Raw genomic sequence first — 23,449 nt, forward strand, 5'->3', positions numbered from 1 at the left:
CCTCGAGGTCTTTTCCGTTTGTGGCAGTCTCCTTGAACATCTGCTCCATTGTTTCATGTCACCAGTACTGTGGGCCAGCTTTCGATTAAGATGGATTTCATGACATGTCTTTAGATTCTCCAGCTACTGTGGAGGGGCTTTTATTTGTATATCAAGAGGGCGTCACGGTAGAATTTCGATTAGTGTAACGCTATTACTGTGCCAGTGACCCAGGTTCAACTCCCACCACTGTCTAAGGAGATTGTACGTTCTCCCAGGGACCACGTGGCTTTCCTGCCGCATTCCAAAGGTGGGCAGATTAGTAGGTTAATTGGCCACATGGCTGTAATTCAGGATCGTGGGCTCATTTCGGACTTGTAACTGTGCTGTAAATAAGTACATAAAATTGTCCAACTTGCTGGATTCGCCGAAACAGTGTGAAATCTACCCTGATCTTCATAATCTGGTAATGCTTTCTTTTTTTCTGGGCCATCTCGCTGGAGATGAGAGTACTGACTTTCACTTGATGACTCAGGGACCTTGCGGTGAGCTGACTTGATCCATGACCTTTGAGTGGAAGTTTTGGCTTTACAGACAGTTCCCTGGCCTTGGAACAGAGGCTGTGTCCCAGCATATAGTGAAGTTCCCGGTGATATACCCTCAGTTGCCAATTTATTAGATGTCCCCTGAACCTAATTAAGTAATCACTGACTGTATGTTTGTTGTCTGTTTGGATTTCTGGCACGAGTCTGCCTCCGTGACTCAGAAGGGAAAGGGGAGAGAAGAGGCACCCCGTGGCGATGGGGATTTTAGGGGAAGGGACAGGAGGTTCCGTGGGTGAGAACGAGAGTCCCGGCTGGTATGTTTCTCTCAGGTGCCAGGGTTCAGGATATCTCGGATTGAGTTCTAAGGATTCTTAAGTGGGAGGGTGAACAGCCAGAGGTTGTGGGCCACGTAGGTACCAATGACATGGGTAGGATGAGTGACGACGTTCTGCAGAAGGGTGTTCGGGGAGTTAGGTGCGAAGTTAAAGGGCAGGGCCTCCTGGGTTGTGATCTCAGGATTGCTACCTGTGCCACGTGCTGGTGAGGCCAGAAATAGGAAGAGTATACAGTTTAATATGTGGCTAAGGAGTTGGTGTAGGAGGGAAGGCATAAGAGTTTTGGATCATTAACCTCTCTTTCAGGGAAGGTGGGACCTGTACAGGAGGGACAGTTTGTACCTGAACCGGAGGGGGACTTATGTCCAGCAGGAACGTTTGTTAATGCTGCACAGTGGGGTTTAAACTAGAGTTGTAGGAGGGTGGGAACCAGAGTGCCAGAACAGTTAGTGGAGAGGTTGTGGAGGCTGATGTTGGTAAGACATCAGACAAAGCAAGGAATCAAAAGGTTGAACATGGTGCAACTAGTGTCCTGAGCTGCATATACTTCAATGCAAGAAGTGTCGTAGGAAAGACGGGTGATAGTGCTGAAGATGAGGTAGCTGGCTTACAAACAAAGGCAATGTGTAGTGAGGAGAGGCTGTTGATAGGGAAAAATTGCAGTCAACAGGCTGAGTTGCAATGTAAAAGGCGGACAAAATTAAAAAAGGGCGAACACAGGACTGAAGGTGTTGTATTTGAATGCGCACAGTATATGGAAGAAGGTAGGTGAACTTGCAGCACAGTTACAGATTGGCAGGTATGATGTTGTAGGCATCACTGAATCGTGGCTGATAGAAGATTATAGCTGGGAGCTTAATGTCCAAGGATACACATTGTATGGAAAGGACAGGCAGGAAGGCAGAGGGGGTGGTGTTGCTCTGTTGGTAAAAAATGAAATAAGATCATTGGAAAGAAGTGACACAGGGTAGGAAGGTGATGGAACTGCAAGGGCTAAGGAACTGCAAGGGTAAAAAGACCCTGACGAAAGTTGTATACAGATCCCCAAATAGTAGTAAGGATGTGGCTTGCAAATTACAAAGGGAGATAGAAAATACATGCCAAAAGGACAATGTTACCATATGCAGGTAGATTGGAAAAATCAGGTTGGTGCTGGCTTACAGGAGGGGGAATTTCTATAGCGCCTATGAGATGTCTTTATAGAGCAGCTTGTGGTTGAACTCACTAGGGGATCAGCTATTCTTGATTCAGTATTCTGCAAGGAACTAGAATTGATTAGAGAACTTAAGGTAAACAAACCGTTAGGGGTAAGTGATCATAATATGATCGAATTCACCCTGAAAATTGAGAAGCTAAAACCCCAGAATTCTGAAAGAGGTGGCTGAAAAGATCAGGGAAGCATTAGTAAGTATCTTTTAAGAATCACCAGATTCTGGAATGGTTCTGGAAGACTAGAAAATTGCAAATGTCACTCCACTTTTCAAGCAGGGAGAAAGGCAGAAGGAAGGCAACTATAGACCAGTTAGTCTGACCTCAGTGGTTGGGAAGATGTTGGAGTCGGTTATTAAGGATGAGGACTCAGGGTACTTGAAGGCACAGGATAAAATAGGCTGTAGTCAGCATGGTTTCCTCAAGGGAAAATTTGACCTGACAGATCTATTGAAATTCTTTGAAGAAATAACAGGCAAGATTGACAAAGGAGAATTCATTGATGTGTATTTGGATTTTCAGAAGGCCTTTGACAAGGTGCCACACATGAGGCTGCTCGACAAGCTACAAGCCCATGGTATTACAGGAAAGATTCTAGCATGGATAAAGTATTTACTGATTGGCAGGAGGCAACGAGTTGGAATAAAGGGAGCCTTTTCTAGTTGACTGCCTGTGACTAGTAGTGTTCCACAAGGGTCTGTGTTTGGACCAATTCTTTTTTCAATATATGTAAGCGATTGGGATGATGGGATTGTTGGCTTTGCTGCAAAGTTCGCAGACGATATGAAGATAGGTGGAGGGGCAGGCAGGTAGTTTTGAGAAAGTAGAGAGGCAACAGAAGAACTTAGGCAGGTCAGGAGAATATGGAGAGAAAATACAAAAAGCTGAGGCATAGAGGGACTTGGTAGTCCTTGTCCAGGATTCCCTAAGGATTAATTTGCACGTTGGGACTGTGTTGAGGAAGGCCAATGCAATGTTAGCATTCGTTTCAACAGGACTAGAATATAAGAGCACGATGTAATGTTGAGATTTAATCAAGCACTGATGAGGTCCCATTTGGAGTATTGTGAAATGTTTTGGGCAGGAGGTTCATGGAATCGATTCCAGGATTGAATGGTTTGTCATATGAAGAGCGTTTGATGGCTTTGGGCCTGTATTCACTGGAATTCAGAAGAATGAGACGTGACTTCATTGAAACTATTGAACAGTGAAAGGCCTTCATACAGTGAATGTCTTCTGTGGTGGGAGAGTCTAAGTCTAGAGGACACAGCCTTTATATATATGTTAGGCAAAGGTTGATAGATTCTTGATTGGTCAAGGCACGAAGGGATACGGGAAGAAGACAAGAGAATGGGGCTGAGAGGAAAATTGGATCGGCCATGATGAAAAGGTGGAGAAGACTTGATGGGCCAAATGGCCTAATTCTGCTCTTATGTCTTATGGTCTTCTGCTGCTGTAGCCCATCCCCTTCAAGTTTTGATGTGTTGTGTGTTCAGAGATGCTCCTCTGCACACCACTGTTGTGAAGTGTAGTTATTTGTGTTACCGTTTCCTTCCTGTCAGCTTGAACCAGTCAGGCCATTCTCTTCTGACCTCTCTCATTAACAAGGTGTTTTCACCCAAAGAACTGATGCTCACTGGATGTTTTTTCTTCCTGTTTTTCACACCATTTTCTGTAAATTCTAGAGGCTGTTGTGCATGGAAATCCCAGAAGATCAACTGTTTCTGAGATACTCAAACTACCCCATCTGGCACCAACAATCATTCTACGGTCAAAGTCACTTAGATCACATTTCTTCCCCATTCTGATGTTTGGCCTGAACAACAACCGAACCTCTTGACCATGTCTGCATGCTTTCAGGCATTGAGTTGCTGTCACATGATTGCATTAACGAGCAGGTGTAGAGGTGTGTCTAATAAGTTGGACACTCTGTGCAAGAGACTGCAGATCAGAATCAGAATCAGGTTTAATATCGCCGGCATTTGTCATGAAATTTGTCGGCTTTATGGTAGCAGCACAATGGAATACGTAATAATCGGAAAAAAACTTAATTACAGTAAATAGATATATATAGATAGGTAGTGTCTATGAAGAGTATTCACCCCCTTTAACCCCCCCCCCACCAGAAGTTTTCATGTTTTATTGTTTTACAATGTTGAATCACAATGGATTTTGTTTGGCTTTCTTGACACTGTTCAACAGAAAAAGACACTTGCGTGTCAAAGTGAAAGCAGATCTCTGCAAAGTGATCTAAAGGAATTGTCAACCTGTGGGATGTCGAGCTGAAACATTGTCAATTACTTTCCCCTCACAGATTCTGCCTGACCTGCTGAGTTCCTCTAGCAGTTTGTCTGCTGCTTCCCGGAGATATTCTTGCTGATTTTCAGTTACTATGAGCTGTGAAATATCGATATTGCGTAAAGAGACTTTGCCATCTGCTCAGATGCCGGGACAGTGGTGGTTTGATAGTCCAGAGTTCCTGCTGATGACTCATGGTCACAGCTCTTCCTAACTGTGACAGTCGATTCACTCGTTTGTGTTTGATGCTTCTGAGTTTTAAAAATGTCAATCTTGATTCTTTTCCCCACAGAGGCACGGACTGACCGTTCACCTGAAGGAGCATCTCTGAACCATCTCTGGGGAAGTGGCCATTCACCATGAGCGGCTGTGAGTACTGGTAGTCTAGTTGACGTAGTGAACTGCTGCGGGGCACGTTGACGATGAGTACATGGGAGATGAGAGCAGGAACAGGTCTCCAGCCCCCTTCCAGCTGCCGTAGAGTCCTAGACCACTGCAGTACAGAAACAGGCCAGTTGGCCCATCTAGTCCATGCTGAACTATTATTCTGCCTACCTGCACCTGGACCATAGCTTTCCATTCTCCTCCCCCCATGTACCTATCCAAATTTATCTTATTTGTTGAAATCAAAATCGCATTCACCACTTGTGCTGGCAGCTTGTTCCGCACTCTCACCACCCTCTGATTTAATAAGTTTCCCTTTAACTATCTCACCTTTCACCCCTTAACCCATGACCTCTTATTATAGTCTCAGCCAACCTTAGTGGAAAAAGCCTGCTTGCCTTTACCCTCATAATTTTGCATACCTCTATCAAATCTCCCTTCATTTCCCTACCTCGAGGGAATGAACTCCAGTCCTATACAACCCTTCCTATAAGTCAAGTCCTGGAACCATCCATGGAACAGGCCATTCAGCCCTTCTGGTCTGTGCCGAAACATTATTCCACTAGTCCCATTGACCTGCACCCAGTCCATAACCCTCCAGACCTCTCCCATCCATATACCTATCCGATTTATTCTTAAATAGGTGTCTGAGGGACTAATGTGACAACTCTTAGCATCTCTCATTATTCCTTTCAAACTGTTTAACGTTTGCACTGAAACATAGAGAAAGGGTTAAGACAGTGATTTGTAACTAATACCCTGTTTCACAGATCTCGACGGGCATTTGCATCCTGGTACAGTGCAGAATCAGAATCAGGTTTAATATCACTGGCGTATATTGTGAAATTTGTTGTTATGCGGCAATACATAAAAATAAAAAATACGTTAAATTAAAGAAGGAAGTATATAATAAGCAATAAATATCGAGAACATGAGGCGAAGGTGCTTGAAAGTGAGTCTGTAGGCTGCAGCAATAGTTTCTGTTGGTGAGAGTGAAGATATCTGCTTTGGTTCAAGAGTTCGAGAGTCAAGGGGTGTCAACTGTTCCTGAACCTGCAGGTGTGAGTCCTGAGGCTCTGGTGCAAAGCTGTGGATGGTCCCTGGGGCCCTGGGGTCTGTAGCACACATTGTAAATGCTCCTCAGCTGACTGGTTTAATTCACTGTCTCGGAAGTGCGTCAGTTGTTGGGGTTGTCGATCAGCTGCTTAGCAGCAAGTGCTGTCCGGCTTCTACCCACCCGGAAACTCTATTATCTAGAGATACAGCACAATAAAAGGCCCTTCCGGCCCAACGAGTCCAGCTACTCCCCTCTGACCCATATGTTAGGGCCACACAGTCTCTCCTCAACTCAGTCTTTCCTCCTGAAGCTGAAGTCATTGCTTAGGAATTGCCGTTTCTCCAGAGATAGCTTCCGGTTCCAACACAGCATTCCCACAATGCTCGGCACAACAACACAGAACTGAACAACAGCAGCAAGAACAGGACCATTTCCTCCCTCTCTTAGACAGACAGCCACATACACACACACACACACACACTCACTCACTCACTCTTCCAGATAGTGCAAGCCTCCAGGCCTTCAGCCCCTCTGGCCTCCAGTGGACTCGTGGACCAGCAGACAACAGGCTTCTGACTTCCCCAGTTGACCTCAGGCTCGTAGGCCCAGGGCTTCAGCCATCGGGATTTGAATTCCAGACGCCTGATCAAGTTTGGGGCTTTGGGCTTCAGTCTTCATGATCAGCCTCAGGATGAGCTGATGATGAGAATGTGAACTCAAGGCCTCGATCACTAGTCTCGCCAACTTGTACACCTGGGGGCGGGGGTGAAGGGCCCACATGCTTCCTGCTCACCGACGCCTGATCCCAGGACCCACTGACCTGTGAGGATTCACTGACCCATGGGGGGGGGGGGGACAACACCAGCCCTTGTCCACGGCACTTGCCAGCCTGACATCCACATCGCTGATTTTCAAGCGCGGTGTGTGGACCCTCTGCCTGTGGTTTTAAATATATAATAAGAAACATTTAAAAGTTTGTGTGGGCTCCTGTAAAGCTGCAGAGAGTTACGGCTCTGATCGGCTTGCCCCAGCTTGCCCCATCGGTTCTCATTCGCTCATTGATTCTCAGTGCAAAATGGAGGATACGGTGTTAATGTGGGAAGGTGCTGCTGTACGCCGCCACAAGGCTTCCTCTTCTTCCTTAAGTTTCCCACTAACCACGCCAACACGACTCGCCTCTTACCGAACCAAGCCCCACTTCTGCGTAACGTTGGTCTGACTGTTCTGTGCAGCGTTTGGCGTTTTGGTCAAGGCGCTGTCTCTGTCAAGGTTGTGGCTCAGGGTGTCTTGTTTTTTGAAGTTTGTAGGGTGGTTTTGGGGACAGAGAGGAGGAAGGGTTTAGGGACAGGGATGTGGGGGAGTTAGAGGTCTGGCTGGAGACTAGGCCTCTGCTCTATGTTCAAAGGCCGGCGAGGTGGATGGGTGACGAAGGACGCCCAGAATCAAGGCCGCTGCTCCGCACTCATCCCTCGAAGGCCAGCAATGCGGATGTGGGATGAAGGACACCCAGAGTTCAGGCCCCCGCTCTGCATTTGAAGACCAGTGATGTGGGTGTTAGGCTGGCGTGTGCTGTGGACAAGGGCTGGTGTGGCCCAGCAGGTCAGTGAATTCTCACAGGTCGATGGGTCCCGGGATCAGATGTCTGTGTGAGCAGGAGGCTCGAGGGCCACTGTCACCCTAGGTATGCAAGTTGGCTAATCCAGAACTCGAGGCCTTGTGTTTGGTTCCCGTCACTGGCTCGTCCTGGGGTTTGTATTGAAGACTGAAGCCCGAAGTTTGATCAGAAGTCGGAATTTGAAACCCAGTGGCTGAAGCTCTGGGTCTACGAGCTTGAAGTCAACTGGGGAAGTCAAAAGCCTGTCGTCTGCTTGATGCCGGAGGGACTGAAGACCTGGAGGCTTGTCCTAATTGGAGGACAGCTAGTTGGATAGGGCTTTTCTCTTTGCAGCAAAGGAGGATGAGAGGAGATTTGACAGATGGAGTGGAGACCCAGAGACACTTTCCCAGGGCAGAAGTGACCAATCCAAGGGGGTATAGATTTTAGGTGATTGGAGGAAAGTATAGGGGATGTCAGAGGTAGATTTCACACACACAGAGTGCTGATGTTTGTTTGCTTGCTGTGTTCTGTGTTGCTCTGCTGAACGTGGTGCACACACTGTGTTGGCACTGGAAGTGTGGTGACACCTGCCCAACCCTGGCACGTCGATCGGTTGTGTTGGCTGTTAACGCAAATGACACACCCCACTGTGTGTTTCCACGTACACGCGGCAAACTAGTGAATCCGAATCCGAGGGACCTCAGCCGCATTGCTCTGCCTGTGTGCTTGCGAGGGGTTCTGTGGCAAAGTTTACACCTAGGTACTGTGGGCCACCCACCCACCCACTCCTGTGAACGTGCATGCAGCCAGCAGGCTGGAGTGGGTCGGTGGGAGGTGGGGGCTGGCATTGAGTATCTCCTTTGTTTGGGGGATACAGATGTGCACGCTCGCACAGCCTGGTGAGTCAGCACAGCTGGACGCGGCACTGAGCTCCGAGGTGCATCCAGCGACTCTGGATGTGAGGTTTGTCTGTAGGAGAATGAATGGGGCCAGTCTTCATCAGAAGCTAGTTTTGCAGTTATTTTTGAGCTGGGAGAAAAGGGTGCACTGCGAATGAAAAGAACTTGTGTTAAGTTCTGGGCGATTCAGTTGGGTGAAGCTGTGAATATGTCTCTGTTTTCTCAAGATGAGGAGCATCACAATTCATCTAGTTTATACACTGTTCACCCAACAATAGAGTGAGTGGCTTACTTGCATTAGTTTAAAAAAATATTAAATTTAGCTCTGTTTGTGTGTGTGAGAAGCAGGGTTAAAGGCAGGATTCTTAGCCATGAGGAGGAACAGAGGGATCTTGGGGGGCCACATCCATAAATCCCTCAAAGTTCAAACTTATGAGAGATGCTGGAAATCCAGAGCAGCTCACACAAAATGCTGGAGGAACTCAGCACATCAGGTAGCATCCATGGAAATGAATAAACAGTCGACGTCTTGGGCTGAGACCCTCCATCAGGACTGGAAAGGAAGGGAGAAGGCACCAGAATAGAGAGGTGGGTGGAGGGGAGGGAGGCTAGCTGAGAGGAGATAGGCGAGGCCTAGTGGCTGAGTAAGGTCAAGGGCAGGAGAAGAAAGAATCTGAAAGGAGAGGAGAGTGGACCATAGGAGAAAGGGAAGGAGGAGGGGACACAGGTGGAAAGAAGTAGACAATAGACAATAGGTGCAGGAGTAGACCATTTGGCCCTTTGAGCCAGCACCGCCATTCACTGTGATCATGGCTGATCATCCACTATCAGTATCCAGTTCCTGCCTTATCCCCATAACCTTTGATTCCACTGTCTTTAAGAGCTCTATCCATCTCTTTTTTGAAAGCATCCAGAGACTTGGCCTCCACTGCCTTCTGGGGCAGAGCATTCCATATATCCACCACTCTCTGGGTGAAAAAGTTTTTCCTCAACTCCGTTCTAAATGGCCTACCCCTAATTCTTAAACTGTGGCCTTTGGTTCTGGACTCACCCATCAGCAAGAACATGCTTCCTGCCTGCAGCGTGTCCAATCCCTTAATAATCTTATATGTTTCAATAAGATCCCCTCTCAGCCTTCTAAATCCCAGAGTATACAAGCCCAGTCACTCTAATCTTTCGATATATGACAGTCCCGCCATCCCGGGAATTAACCTTGTGAACCTACGCTGTACTCCCTCAATAGCAAGAATGTCCTTCCTCAAATTCGGAGACCAAAACTGCACACAGTACTCCAGGTGTGGTCTCACCAGGGCCCTGTACAGCTGCAGAAGGACGTCTTTAGGGGAGGGGGGGATGGAAAATTCTGCGCACAAAGTTGCTGTGCATGTCAATAGAGTGGATAAAGGCGAAGGTGAATTGCCCTTCATTAGTCGAGAGGATTGAATTCAAGAGCTGTGAGGTAACGTTGCAACTCTGTGAATCTCTGACTAGACCACGCTTGGAATAGTGTGTTCAGTTCCGGTCACCTGATTATATATATGAAGGATGTGGAAGCTTTAGAGAGGGTGCAGAGGAGACTTACCCGGATATTGCCTGGATTAGAGAGCGTGTCTTATGAGGAAAGGTTCAGAGGGCTAGGGCTTCTCTCTCTGGAGCAAAGGAGGATGAGAAGTGACTTTTTAGAGGTGTACAAGATGTTAACAGGCACAGATAGAGTGGATAGCCAGAGACTTTTACCCAGAGCAGAAATGGCTAATAGGAGGGGGTATAATTTTAAAGTGGTTAGAGGAAAGTATAGTGGGGGAGTCTGAGGTAGGTTTTCACACAGAAAGCAGTGGGTGTGTGGAACACCCTGCCAGTGGTGGCAGTAGAGGCAGTTTAGGAAATTCTTAGGTAGACACATGGATAAACTAAAATAGAAAAAATGGAAACATGCGAGGTAAGGACTAGATTGATCTTGGAGCAGTCAACGTTTTGGACCGAGACCCTTCATCAGGACTGGAAAGGAAGGGGCAGAAGCCAGGAAAAACTTTGGGGGGGGGGGCGGGCAGGGGGGAGGGGAAGGAGGACAAGCTCGAAGGTGATAGGTGAGACCAGGTGAGGGGAAGGTGGAGGAGGGGGGGATGAAGTTAAGAAGCAGGGAGGTGATAGGTGGAAGAGCTAAGGGGTTGAAGAAGAATGAATCTGATAGGAGAGGACAGTGGACCATTGGGGAGAGGGAACGAGGAGGGGTGCCAGTGGGAGGTGAAGGGAAGGCGAGGAGAAGGGAGAGGGGAACCAAAATGGTGAATGGAAAACAAGCTGGGGGCTCTTTAGGGGCTTCGATGTTTCTTTCATTCATTCTATGTGTGTTCTTGTTTCCTGGATGTCTGTGAAGAGTAAGACTTTCAGGCTGTATATATTCTCTAATATTAAATTGAACCACTTGAACATTTGAGGGTGGGGGGAGGAAGAAATTACTGGAAGTTGGAGAAGTTAGGGAAACCAGTGTTCTTGCTGTGAGGTTGGAGGCTACTAGGATGGACCTGAGGCATCGCGCCCTTCCCTCTCAGTCCTGAAGCAGGGTCTCGGCCCAAAACCTTGACTGTTTACTCTTTTCCACAGATAACTGCCTGACCTGCTGAGTTCCTCCAGCATTGTGTGTATGTGTGTGGGTGTGTGGTTGGCTCTTCGTTTCCAGCATCTGCAGATATTCGCACGTTTGGAATATGAGGTGTTGCTCCTCCAACCTGAGCAGTAGAGGAGGCCCTGGACCGACATGCCTGAGTGGGAATGGGACGTAGAATTAAAATGGGTGGCCACCGGGAAATCTCGCCTGTTGCGGATGGGCCGAAGGTGCTCAAAATGGGGGCCAGTTTAACCCTTGAACTGACCTAGGCTCACCCCTAGGCAGGAGGAAGCCTCTGTTCAACTCATAAAGAAACTTTAAAATAAAGTAGTCTACTTGGCTTTTTTTTTTTATCACACCCTTGTACTTGCTGTCTCACCCTGGCATCTGGTAAAGCAAGAACTCCATTTCAAAATTGTCACCCAGTTTTGCAACCATCGCTGTGGTTTTTTTGCTAAGCCCTGGCTCGAAGAGTTATTGAGACCATACATGAGTGCTCCAGCCGTGCTGATTCCCCCGGACTTGTTACACCACTAACGTCACGCCTTTAGCTGCAAGAACTTCAGGTTTCAACTCCCTTCCCCCCCACCCCACCACCTCCGCCTTTCTTTTCATCCTTTAAGAACCCGTTAAAACGCACCTCCTCTGGTGGCTTGATGCTAAATTTTGTTCGAATCTGTTCAAGGAACGTGCTCTGCATTTGCAGTTGTGGTTACGGTGACCAATCTCTCCTTCCATGTGCTGTCAGGCGCAGTGGGCTGGGGGAATGTTTGTGGGGGCAGGGGTTGGTGGTCAGAGATAAGCTTCTCCACACAAACTGGTGGGTGTGTGGATTGTTCTGCTAGAGGTGGTAGTGAAGGCAGATACATTAGGAATATTTAGCAGACTCTTAGATAGTCAAGTCATGTCACATTTTATTGTCATTTCGACCATAACTGCTGGTACAGTACACAGTAAAAACAAGACAATGTTTTTCAGGACCATGAACAATATAAAAACTACACTGAACTACGTAAAACAACACAAAACTACACTAGACTACAGACCTACCCAGGACTGCATAAAGTGCACAAAACAGTGCGGCGTTACAATAAATAATAAACAAGACAATAGGCACAGTAGAGGGCAGTAGGTTGGTGTCAGTCCAGCCTCTGGGTATTGAGGAGTCTGATGGCTTGGGGGAAGAAACTGTTACATAGTCTGGTCGTGAGAGCCTGAATACTTCAGTGCCTTTTGCCAGATGGCAGGAGGGAGAAGAGTTTGTATGAGGGGTACGTGGGGTCCTTCATAATGGTGTTTGCTTTACGGATGCAGCGTGTGGTGTAAATATCTGTAACGGCAGGAAGAGAGACCCCAATAATCTTCTCAGCTGACCTCACTATCCGCTGCAGGGTCTTGTGATCGACAGGTGCATGGATGAAAGAAAAATAGAGGGGTATGAGAGGGGAAGCCTTGGATTAATCTGAGAGGACGTAAAAGGTCAGTGCAACGTTGTGGGTTAAAGGGCCTTTGCTGTACTGTTCGATGTTCTTCGACAATGAGAAACAAGCTCACGAGTAAGAACGACGATGGAGCTGGTGAGACCAATGTGCTGAGAGGAGGGGCAGTTTCTGTACCTCTGTGTTAACCTCCCCTACACTCAACACTGACTGAAATTGGGGAGGAAGGCTGTTAAACTAGCCCTGATATTTTCCTACTCAGCCACATTCCTTTGAGGTGTTGTCTGTCTTTGTTGAATGCGTTGATGGTTAAAGAGTCATGAAGCGGTTTTCTGATCACATTTCCTGGTCTCTGTCCTGCTGTGGATGTGGTTGGAAGTTTCTAAGTTAAGTGTTGATAATGCTGCAGCCTCAGCAAGCTTCACATCTTTCTGCCTTTGAAACTGTGAGCTTAGGCATCCACTGAGCAGATGATACGCACATTGACCTTTGCCTCTTCAGGCCCATTCCTCTTTCTAAAAGAGTGGGCAGTAGTTCACGTTATGATGTGTTTGCTTTCTGGCTGCTCCCTTTTTCTTCCCGCTATTTTGTGCGACTTTAGTCAGGGCAAACTGGCTCTGCAGCCTGCAGTCAACAAACGACACAGCGCTAAAGTGAACTGAACTGAAAAGTCCTGGACTGTTTCAATGACTCTGTGGTTCGATGTTTTATATTCTGTGCTTTTTGCTCATTTTCTTTTCGCTGTTAGCACAATTTGTTCTTTTTTTGCCTTTTAAGGGTTTGATGTTTTTCTTTTAAGGGGCTCCATGGTGTTTCTTTGTTTCGTGGCTGTCAGTGGGAAGACAAATCTCAGAGCTGTAAACTACATATATACTTCGGTAATAAATGTACTTCGAATCATTGATATGTTTGATAAAATGTTGTCCTTAGCCATCAGAATTCTTGATGCATCTGAGGATTTTTGTTTGCCTGATTTAATTCTAATATGTATGAGAATCAGGTTTAATATTACAGGCATATTGATTGATCGCCGAGCTTGACAAAATGTTTGCAGGTGTTTCAGCTCCAATGGAGAAGCCATTATCAGTGCCCAGTTGAGGATGCTGTCTCCTCTGAATGCTGGCTTATATACTCCTTTCTGACATGTCTATCCACGGCCTCCTCTACTGTAAAGATGAAGCCACACTCAGGTTGGAGGAACAACACCTTATATTCCGTCTGGGTAGCCTCCAACCTGATGGCATGAACATTGACTTCTCTAACTTCTGCTAATGCCCCACCTCCCCCTCGGATCCCGTCCGTTATTTATTTTTATACAAACATTCTTTCTCTCTCTCTCCTTTTCTCCCTCTGTCCCTCTGACTATACCCCTTGCCCATCCTCTGGGTTTCCCCTCCCCCTTTTCCCTCTCCCTGGGCCTCCTGTCCCATGATCCTCTCATATCCCTTTTGCCAATCACCTGTCCAGCTCTTGGCTCCATTCCTCCCCCTCCTGCCTTCTCCTATCATTTTGGATCTCCCCCTCTCACTTTCAAATCTCTTACTAGCTCTTCTTTCAGTTAGTCCTGACGAAGGGTCTCGGCCCAAAACGTCGACTGTACCTCTTCCTAGAGATGCTGCCTGGCCTGCTGCGTTCACCAGCAACTTGGATGTGTGATACTCCTTCAAGGTCCGAATTGATGTTGATTAGACGTTGTGGTCTGATCTGGTTCAAAACACTGCGAACAATTTAGCAAGGGAAGATCCTGACTGGCTGGAGATCCACCGGAAGTGATTGTTTCTCTGTCCAGATCCTGAGATTACTGGTGATTTACTGATTGTTGACGTCATTGTTTCTCTTCTCTGTAAAGGTTCATATACCACGATGTGTTTGTTGATAGCTCCTTCTGTAGAGAACCACGCTTAGAAAAATTCTCTTTCTTTTCTTGATTTTGCTTGAGTCAAGACTCTGGCTGTTGTCCGGTGAATTGGTGTCCTTCTTCGTCTTCATGAGCTGATACTAGTGAGAGTGGGTCTTGCCTTTTGCTCGCTAGATGATGCCCGTGTAGCCTGGTTGATAGTTTTCTTCCTGTTTGGCCAACGTAGTATTTGTTGCAGTCACTACCCTGGATTTTGTAGATAACATTTATTCCATCAGTTACATTTTCTTGCATTTTGTGTTTTGATAGGTTCCTCCTCACAGTAGCAGTCGGTTTGTGAACAACTGTGATGTTGTGTTGCTGAAGCAGCCTTTCTGTTATTTCTGAGATATTCTTCATGTACGACAATACAATTCATTTATAAATCAATTGTGTAGTTTCTCTCTTCAGTTTTATGACCTTGAGGCACCTTTGGATAAAGCTTCTTGGATATCCGTTCTGTTGAAAGGTCTTGAAAAGACACTTTTCTTCTCCAGCTTTATGTCTGTTGTTGCAATGTGACTCAAACCTCTTTAATAAGGTTTTCAGCAACACAACATCACAACTGAGGCCTCAATACATTGTTTGCCCATCACCTCCCTCTAGTGCTCCTCCCCCCTTTTCTTTCTTCCATGGCTTTCTGTCCTCTTCTTTCAGATCCCCCCTTCTCCAGCCCTGTAACTCTTTCGCCAATCAACGTCCCAGCTCTATACTTCACCCTTCCCCCTCCCAGTTTCACCTGTCACCTTGTGTTTCTACCTCCCTTCCCCCTAACTTTTAAATCTACTCCTCATCTTTTTTTTCTCCAGTCCTGCTGAAGGGTCATGGCCTGCAACGTTGGCTCTACTCTTTTCCATAGATGCTGCCTGGCCTGCTGAGTCCCTCCAGTATTTTATGTGTGTTGCTTCGATTTCTAGCATCTGCAGATTTTGTCTTGTTTATGATTAGATAATGTAGAACTTACTTACTGCTGTTAAGGGCAGGAATGAAGGTCCTCCATCTCTGGCGGTGTTCAGGGTTTCCTTCATCGTGTCAGGAGCTTCCTCTCGGTTTTCACTACTGTCAGTCATGCAAGTCCCGGGTGGAGACTCAGGAATACCGTCCCACTCAGATGTAGAAAGATTCTTCATTGCTGTTTCTGTAACAGTTTTGTTTAACCAGTCAGCACACCACCACCACACCGACCCCCTCACCGAACCTAGAGGACCGATGGACCACTCTTAATCTGTCCTCTACCCTTTGACCTGTTTGGCATGGGTGACCCTACCAAGAGCCAAAGTATAAAGCCCTGACTCCAGCCAACAGAGCTCTCCGAGACATTGAGGCACACAAGCCTCTAAACCCTACGACAATGTTGTGGCACTCTAGGAGGAGATAATGTAGAAGGTTAGGAGAAATTACTGGGAGATCTCAGTCAGCTTGGTATGGGGTCTGAGGATCAGCAAGTGGATTTCAATCCAGATAAGTATGAGGATTAAACACAAGAGGTTCTGCAGATGCTGGAAATCCAGAGTAACACATAGAAAATGCCAGAGGAACTCAGCAGGTCAGGCAAACTCCATGGAGATCAGAATCAGAATTAGGTTTAATATAACCAACATATGTCATGAAATTTTTTGTTTTGCAGCAGCAGTACATTGCAGTGCATAATAAAAACTGGTAAATTTCAGTGGGAAGTGTATAGTTAAATAAATAATTTGTGCAAAATTAGAAATAAAGAAATTGGTGAGGTAGTGTTCATGGGTTCAATGTCCATTCAATAATCGGATGGCAGAGAGGAAGAAGCTGTTCCTGAATCGTTAAATGTGTGTCTTCAAGCTTCTGTACCTTCTTCCTGATGGTAACAGTGAGAAGAGGGCATGTCCTGGGTGATGGGGGTCCTTAATGATGGATGCTGCCTTTTTGAGGCAATGCTCCGTGAAGATGTCCTGGATACTATGGAAGCTAGTGCCCATAATGGAGCTGACTAAGTTTACAACTCCACGGCTTATTTTGATCCTGTGCAGTAGTCCCCCACCCCTTCCTCACCATACCAGATGGTGATACAGCCAGTTAGAATGCTCCCCACGGTACACCTGTAGAAGTTTTCAAGTGTTTTTGGTGATGAACCAAATCTCCTCAAACTCCTGATGAAATACAGAACAGTCCCGCAGTGTTACTATATTGTGTTACTCTGTAACACAACCCTGAGTTACTTACCGAGACGCGAGGCACAAGATTCTGGAAGTCTGGATCTTCACACAAAGTCCTGGAGCAACTCAGCAGGTCAGGCAACATCTGCGGATGGAAATGCACACTTGACATTTTGGGTCGAGACCTTTTTTTGGTCTTGAAGAAGGGTCTGAACCCAAAATGTCTACTGTCCATTAATAGATGCTGCCTGACCTGCTGAGTTCCTCCAGGACTTTGGGAGTTGCTCCTGTGTTATGAACCATGTCTTGTTGCCATCCTGATACTTTCTCTATAGGCTGAGTGTTCCTGATAAACCATGTGTTTTCCCCACACTGGACAAATTAAAGGAGCGGAGTTTGCTCAAGGAGTTTTACAACTGATAATGTTTTTCTCAGTGTGTGATAAAGATCATAGATTTCTTCTTGGCGTGTTAATTGCAAAATAAATATTTGTCAAGACGCTGGGGAAAACTCACCTTGAAGTAATGTCAGAGGAAATTATGCTGATTGAGAAAGTTGCAGTTTAACACCGAATTCCAGAGCAATGCACACAAAGTGCTGGAGGAACTCAGCAGGTCAAGTAGCATCTGAATGAATTGAGAGAAAGGCCTCTGTCGCTCAGGGTCGACCATGGATGTTGCATCCTAACTGTCTAGATACACAAGCCAGGGCAGTTCGATAAGGAGAGCGAGCTGTTGCCCATGTAGTGAGTTCCCCCTCACTATACATCTGACCAATCCAAAGGAATGGCAGAGACCGAAACAGTTTGGCACCAGTGGCATCACAAGAGTTGCCAGTCAACGTTGAACTCAACGTAGGACTGCCTTAGGGACTCCAGCTCCAGATTTTTCTCTCGGGGTTTACTCCCGAAGCCTTCCCCAGGAGTGATTATAGCTGCAATGCAGTGATTTCAGATCAGAATTTTCCTTCTCTCTGAAGGGCTTCCAACCATGGCTGACGAGCCCCACCTGCCCAAACAGCATCTACGAAGAGGAATAAACTGCTGACAATTCAGGACGAGACCCTCCATCAGGAATGGAAAGGAAGGGGGAAGAAGCCAGAATCAGAAGGTGGGGGAGAGGAAGGGTACAAGCCGGCAGTTGATAGGTGAGACCAAATGAGGGGGAAGGTGGGTGGGTGGGGGAGGGAATGAAGTAAGAAACTGGGAGGTGATTGGTGAATGAGATAAAAGGCTAAAGAAGAAGGAATCTGACAGGAGAGGAAAGTGGACCAAGGGAGCAAAGGAAGGAGGAGGGGAACGAGCAGGAGGTAAGGGAGCTAACTCTAAAAATGCCTGTTTGCACTGTTTATCATTCACTCAGAATCTGAATCAGGTTTATTTTCACTGACAATAGATCATGAAATTTGTTGTTTTGTAGCAGTGAATTAGGGATTCCAGAAGTAAAGAAAGAAAGTACAAAAGATGAAGAGCGGGGGGGGGGGGGTATTCAAGGAGCATTCAACAATCTGATGGTAGGGGGCAAGAAGCAGTTCCTGAAAAAATGTTGAGTGTGTATCTTCTGGCTCCTGTATCACGTGCATTGGAGTGACTACTGTGAGCTCCAGACTCAGGTCCCTGGATGTGACTTCAACTCCCAGACTACCCAACCTCTGGGCTATATTCCCAGCCCAATGTAACTTGCATAAGGGGAGAACATTCCAAGCAGATTTCCTTCTGTTGTTACTGTGGTTCCTATAATCTTTATAGAATATTCAGTTAGCTTTCTGTAGTAAGTGTGTGTTAATTTTCAGAATTCAAACCACATTTATTATCAAGGTATGTATACATTGTACAACCTTGAAATTCGACCCCTGCCTTTAAAACTCGGAGGGTCGACGCGGAAGCAGTTTGATCTTGACCTTTGGTGCTGTCTATGTGGACTTTGCTCATTCTCCATGTGCATGGAATTCCCTCTGATATTCCGATTTCCTCCACTTTCACAAAGACATGCAGCTTGTTAGAAAGGCCTCGATAGAGTGGATGTGGAGAGGATACTTCCTTTGGTAGAGGAGTCGAGGACTAGGGGGCGCAGACTCAGAATAGAGGGATGTCCATTTAGAACAGCGATGAGGAGGAATTTCTTTCGTCAGAGGGTCGTGAATCTGTGGAATTCATTGCCACAAATGTCTGTGGAGGTCAGGTGCACCTGGGTGCATTTAAGGCAGAGGTTGATAGGTTCTTGATCTGTCAGGGTGTGAAGGGATACGGGGAGAAGGCAGGAAATTGGGGCTGAGAGGGAAATGGATCAGACATGATGAAATGGTGGAGCAGACTCAAAGGGCCAGAGAGTTGTAAAGTTATTCAGTTCCATCATGGGCACTAGCCTCCTTAGCATCCAGGACGTCTTCAAGGAGCGATGCCTCAAAGAGGCGGCGTCCATCATTAAGCACCCCCATCACCCAGGACATGTCCTCTTTTCATTGTTACCATCAGGATGGAGGTACAGGAGCCTGAAGGCACACACTCAACGATTCAGGTACAGCTTCTTCCCCTCTGCCATCCGATTTCTGAATGGACATTGAACCCATTAACATCACCTTACTACAGTTTTAATTTTCTATTTTTGCACTACTTATTTAATTTAACTATTTTATATTGATACTTACTGTAATTCAGTTATTTCTCTCTATTATTATGTAATGCATTGTACTGCTGCCATGAAGACAACAACTTGCACAACATAAGCCGGTGATATTAAACCTGATTCTGATTATTTTGCTTTGCCAATACCATAAATAAACTCTCTGGTCATTAGCGCGCTGCTCCCTGTGTGATCTTGCTGCCTTGTTTCTGACGTCACTTTGCTGAATGTGGGTATTTTGGCATATCCTGAAAGAATCGGGAGCTGGTGTTCATAACCAGAGACCCATGAACCCCTCGGGGCTCCCTGGATAGGGTTCAGGATGTCCGTCAACTTGGATGGAAAAAATTTACCTCTTTATTTTCACTAACCTCCAACTGAAATTTAGCATTTCCTTCCTATTTCGAAGTTCAAAGTTCAAAATAAATTTTATTATCAAAGTACATATATATCACCATATACAACCCCAAGACTCATTCTCCTGCAGACATACTCAATAAATCTACAGAATAGTAACTATAACAGGGTCAGTGAAAGATCAACCAGAGTGCAGAAGACAACAAACTGTGCAAATGCAAATATAAATAAATAGCAATAAATAACGAGAACATGAGATAATGAGATAAAGAGTCCTTAGAGTAAGATCACTGGTTGTGGGAACATCTCAATTAATGGGTAAGTGAGTGTTGATCAAGATCCTGATGGTTGAGAGGTTGTAACTGTTCTTTAAACTTGGTGGTGCGAGTCCTGAGGCTGTTGTACCTTCTACCTGTTGGTAGTGATAGAGCATGTCCAGCCTGGTGTCCTGGTTGGCACGGGCAACACAGCAGTTAGCCCGATGACTTACTGTGCCATCCATCTCCAAATGGGTTCGATTCCCACCACTGCCTGTCAGGAGTTTGTACGTTCTCCCCGTGACCACGTGGGTTTCCTCTGGGTGCTCTGGTTTCCTCCCACAGTCCACAGGTTTAGTGAGATGTGGGCATGCTGCATTGGCGCTGGAGGTGTGGTGAAACTTGTGGGCTGCCCCTATCACAATCTTCGTTGATTTGATTTGATGCAAACGATGCATTTCATTGGAGTGCATGTGACAAATAAAGGCAATTTTTAAATATCCCCAGTGTTGTAAATTTTTGTAAATTTGCATCATATTCGCTGCATTCTGCACTGGTATGAGTTAAACAGGACCCTGTGCCGACTGCTCATTCTCAGTGCAACTTGAGATGGTGGACGGACAGAATGCTGGTAGGTCAAACCAGAATAGGTCAGAGGATTCTCATGAAAAAGCTGAAATGTATTTCAGCCTGCAATCTATATTCCGAAAAGCAGTGAGTGAAGTGGTAAACTTAGCGCATAGCACGCATCGCTGTTTAGAGGCGGTGAAGAACAAAACTCTCACTCAATGTCTTACTTCCCGCTTCACACAAAACTCCCAATCAGGAATCATGGAAAATAAGTTTACGAAATTTGAACCAACCTCTAGATAAAACTATTGAGTTATTTTCGCTCCTCGTCTTCATTGTTCTAGTTTTCAGACAATAGATCACAGAAGAGTACAGCACAGTAAAGACCCTTTGGCCCACCGTGTTGTGCCGACACAGCCTCAGAATAGAGGGATGTTGAATGTTGAAAGGGCTCGATAGAGCGGACAGGGAGAGGATGTTTCCTACGGTGGGAGAGGTTAAGATCAGAGGACACAGCTTCAGAATGGAGGAATGTCCATTTAGAATGGAAATGAGGAGGAATTTCTTTAGCCAGTGGGTGGTGAATCTGTGGAATTCATTGCCACAGGCAGCTGCGGAGGCCGAGTCATTGGGTATATTTAAGGCAGAGGTTGATAGATTCTTGACTCGTCAGGGCATGAAGGGATACGGGGAGAAGGGAGGAGACTGGACCTGAAAGGGAAAATGGATCAGCCATGATGAAACAGCGGAGCAGACTCGATGGGACAAATAGTTTATTTCTGCTCCTATTACTTATGGACCTTATAACCTACTCTAAGGTCAATCTAACGGTTTGCGTTAATTGGTCATACTGTCCCGTGATTAGGCTAGGGGTATTGCTGGGCGGCGCAGCTCAAAAGGCCAGAAGGGCCAACTCCACATTGTATTTCAATAAATTAAAGTAAAATAAATAATTTTTCACAGATTCTGTTGTATTTTTCTGTGTTAAAAACACTCACATTAAAATTATATCGCCTTGAATTAGCCTTTTATGCCCTGGGAAAAAGTCTTTGGCTGTCCACTATATCAATGCTTCTTATCATCTTATGCATAAATCTCCGCAATCTCTATAAAGCTCCCAAACCCTTCCTACAATAAGCCTACCAGAATCGAATACCTCAGGAATATTTGGCCTAATCCCTTGCTGCCCTTGAAGGAGTATTGTGGAATCTCACTCCCACCCGAGTATTTAGTCTGGGCTTCATTTTATTGCCCCGTCCAAAATCCAGCAATGGAGCACCAGCCTGGATCGTTCTGGAGTTAAATCGGGATCAGCTGCACGGTGAGGCTCGAAGGATCAGGTGGGCCCATTCTGCATTGTATCTCAATAAATAAACAGAGAATAAACAGCACAATGCATTTCCATTCTTCCATTTACAGTCAATGCATTAAATAGGGTTCTGCTGTATTCCTTAAACCAAAGGACAGTTGCCACTCATGAGGTCCCCTGGGGTGGTTCACAACTACAATAAATGAGAGGCTTCCTCACCCAACCCGGCCCCTCCCTCTCCAGTAGAAGAACCCAACACTGTGGTCCTTCCCCACCTGACTGCACCAAGCTCAGCACGTCCTCCTGCAGCCTGGAACGTGCCAGTCGGCAGCATTCCTCCACGGACATCCCAACAGGTCCTGGGTAGACCAAAGGACGTCTTTCACCGAGTTGATGATCTGCCGATGGCTCTTGACATCGGTCTCGGTGTGTGTCCCCGGGAACAGCCCGTAGATCAGAGAGTCCTCTGTCACGCTGCTGCACAGGATGAAACGTGACAGAGCCTCTTGCGTCTTCCTCCACACCCTCCTCGCAAGCCCACAGCCCACAAGGAGGTGAGCTACCGTCTCACAAGGGACAGGTAGTATGGCTGGGGCGTTGCCCGGCAACAGGGCCGGACCCAACCTTCGCAACACCGGGGACAAATAGAATCTCTGACAAAGCCAGAACAGAGGTGCTTGTATCGAAACCTTGGGAACATGACAGTATTTGCTACGGTGACATGCAGGAATAGGTGCACATGGCATTAAATTGAGGGCACACTTATGGTAGGAGAGAGTGGGGGGGGCAAAAGGAGAACAGAATCCATCAATCTCATGATAACTCTTTTTCTTGGTCCCTTAGTTCCCAGTGGAGCAAAGGCCGTTGATAACCGCTCGTCTCCATTGTCCAAATTCAATGGTATGGTTGAAGTTATCAATGTTTCTGTAATTCACCGTGCAGGGGATTGGCCTAGATAACTTCACCAGAGCCCCTGTTGACCAGCCTTACCCGTTTCCACCTCTCATGACTGGGATTTAGGATTGGTCTTTGAAAGGCAAAAAAGTCATGACGTGAGGGATCTGAAACAAGACTCAGTGCAAAGAACTGAAATCTCATGTGGATAGGATGGTGAAGAAAGCTTTTGGTATGCTGGCCTTTATTAATCAGAGCATTGAGTATAGGAGTTGGGATGTAATGTTGAAATTGTATAAGGCATTGGTAAGGCCAAATTTGGAGTATTGTGTACAGTTCTGGTCACCGAATTATAGGAAAGATGTCAATAAAATTGAGAGAGTACAGAGGAGATTTACTAAAATGTTGCCTGGGTTTTATCTCCTAAGTTACAGAGAAAGGTTGAACAAGTTAAGTCTTTATTCTTTGGAGCGTAGAAGGTTGAGGGGGGACTTGATAGAGGTGTTTAAAATTATGAGGGGGATAGATAGAGTTGACGTGGATAGGCTTTTTCCATTGAGAATGGAGGAGATTCAAACAAGAGGACATGAGTTGAGAGTTAAAGGGCAAAAGTTTAGGGGTAACATGAGGGGGAACTTCTTTACTCAGAGAGTGGTAGCTGTGTGGAACGAGCTTCCAGCAGAAGTGGTTGAGGCAGGTTCGATGTTGTCGTTTAAAGTTAAATTGGATAGATATATGGACAGGAAAGGAATGGAGGGTTATGGGCTGAGTGCAGGTCGGTGGGACTAGGTGAGAGTAGCGTTCGGCACGGACTAGAAGGGCCGAGATGGCCTGTTTCCGTGCTGTAATTGTTATATGGTTATATGGTTATATGAAATGATAAACAGTCAGAGAGTGACTTTAATTGCCAATAATTCAGTCTTTTTCACTCTTACTTTGCTGTCGACAATTTCACCCGCTCTTGCAAGGAAAATATTCATAGAAATCAGGCTGGGAACCCTGAAAGTGAATTTTAAGCTCATTAAAGTTCCGCACTGGCTCGCTTTCACTCTGACTTCAAAA

At 46.1% G+C, this 23,449-nt stretch overlaps 1 protein-coding gene across 1 annotated transcript in view; it reads left to right on the top strand.

The window, feature by feature from the left end:
• The window catches only part of LOC140190134 (tyrosine-protein kinase Fyn-like), a 298,385-nt gene that overhangs the window by 59,329 nt on the left and 215,607 nt on the right, over window positions 1–23,449 (top strand). The window contains exon 3 of the mRNA XM_072246641.1: window positions 4,659–4,735. The gene's annotated coding sequence lies outside the window, so the exon portion shown is untranslated. The remainder of the gene's footprint in view (window positions 1–4,658; window positions 4,736–23,449) is intronic.

Source organism: Mobula birostris, chromosome 29 (assembly GCF_030028105.1).
Source record: "Mobula birostris isolate sMobBir1 chromosome 29, sMobBir1.hap1, whole genome shotgun sequence".
NCBI lineage: Eukaryota > Metazoa > Chordata > Chondrichthyes > Myliobatiformes > Myliobatidae > Mobula > Mobula birostris.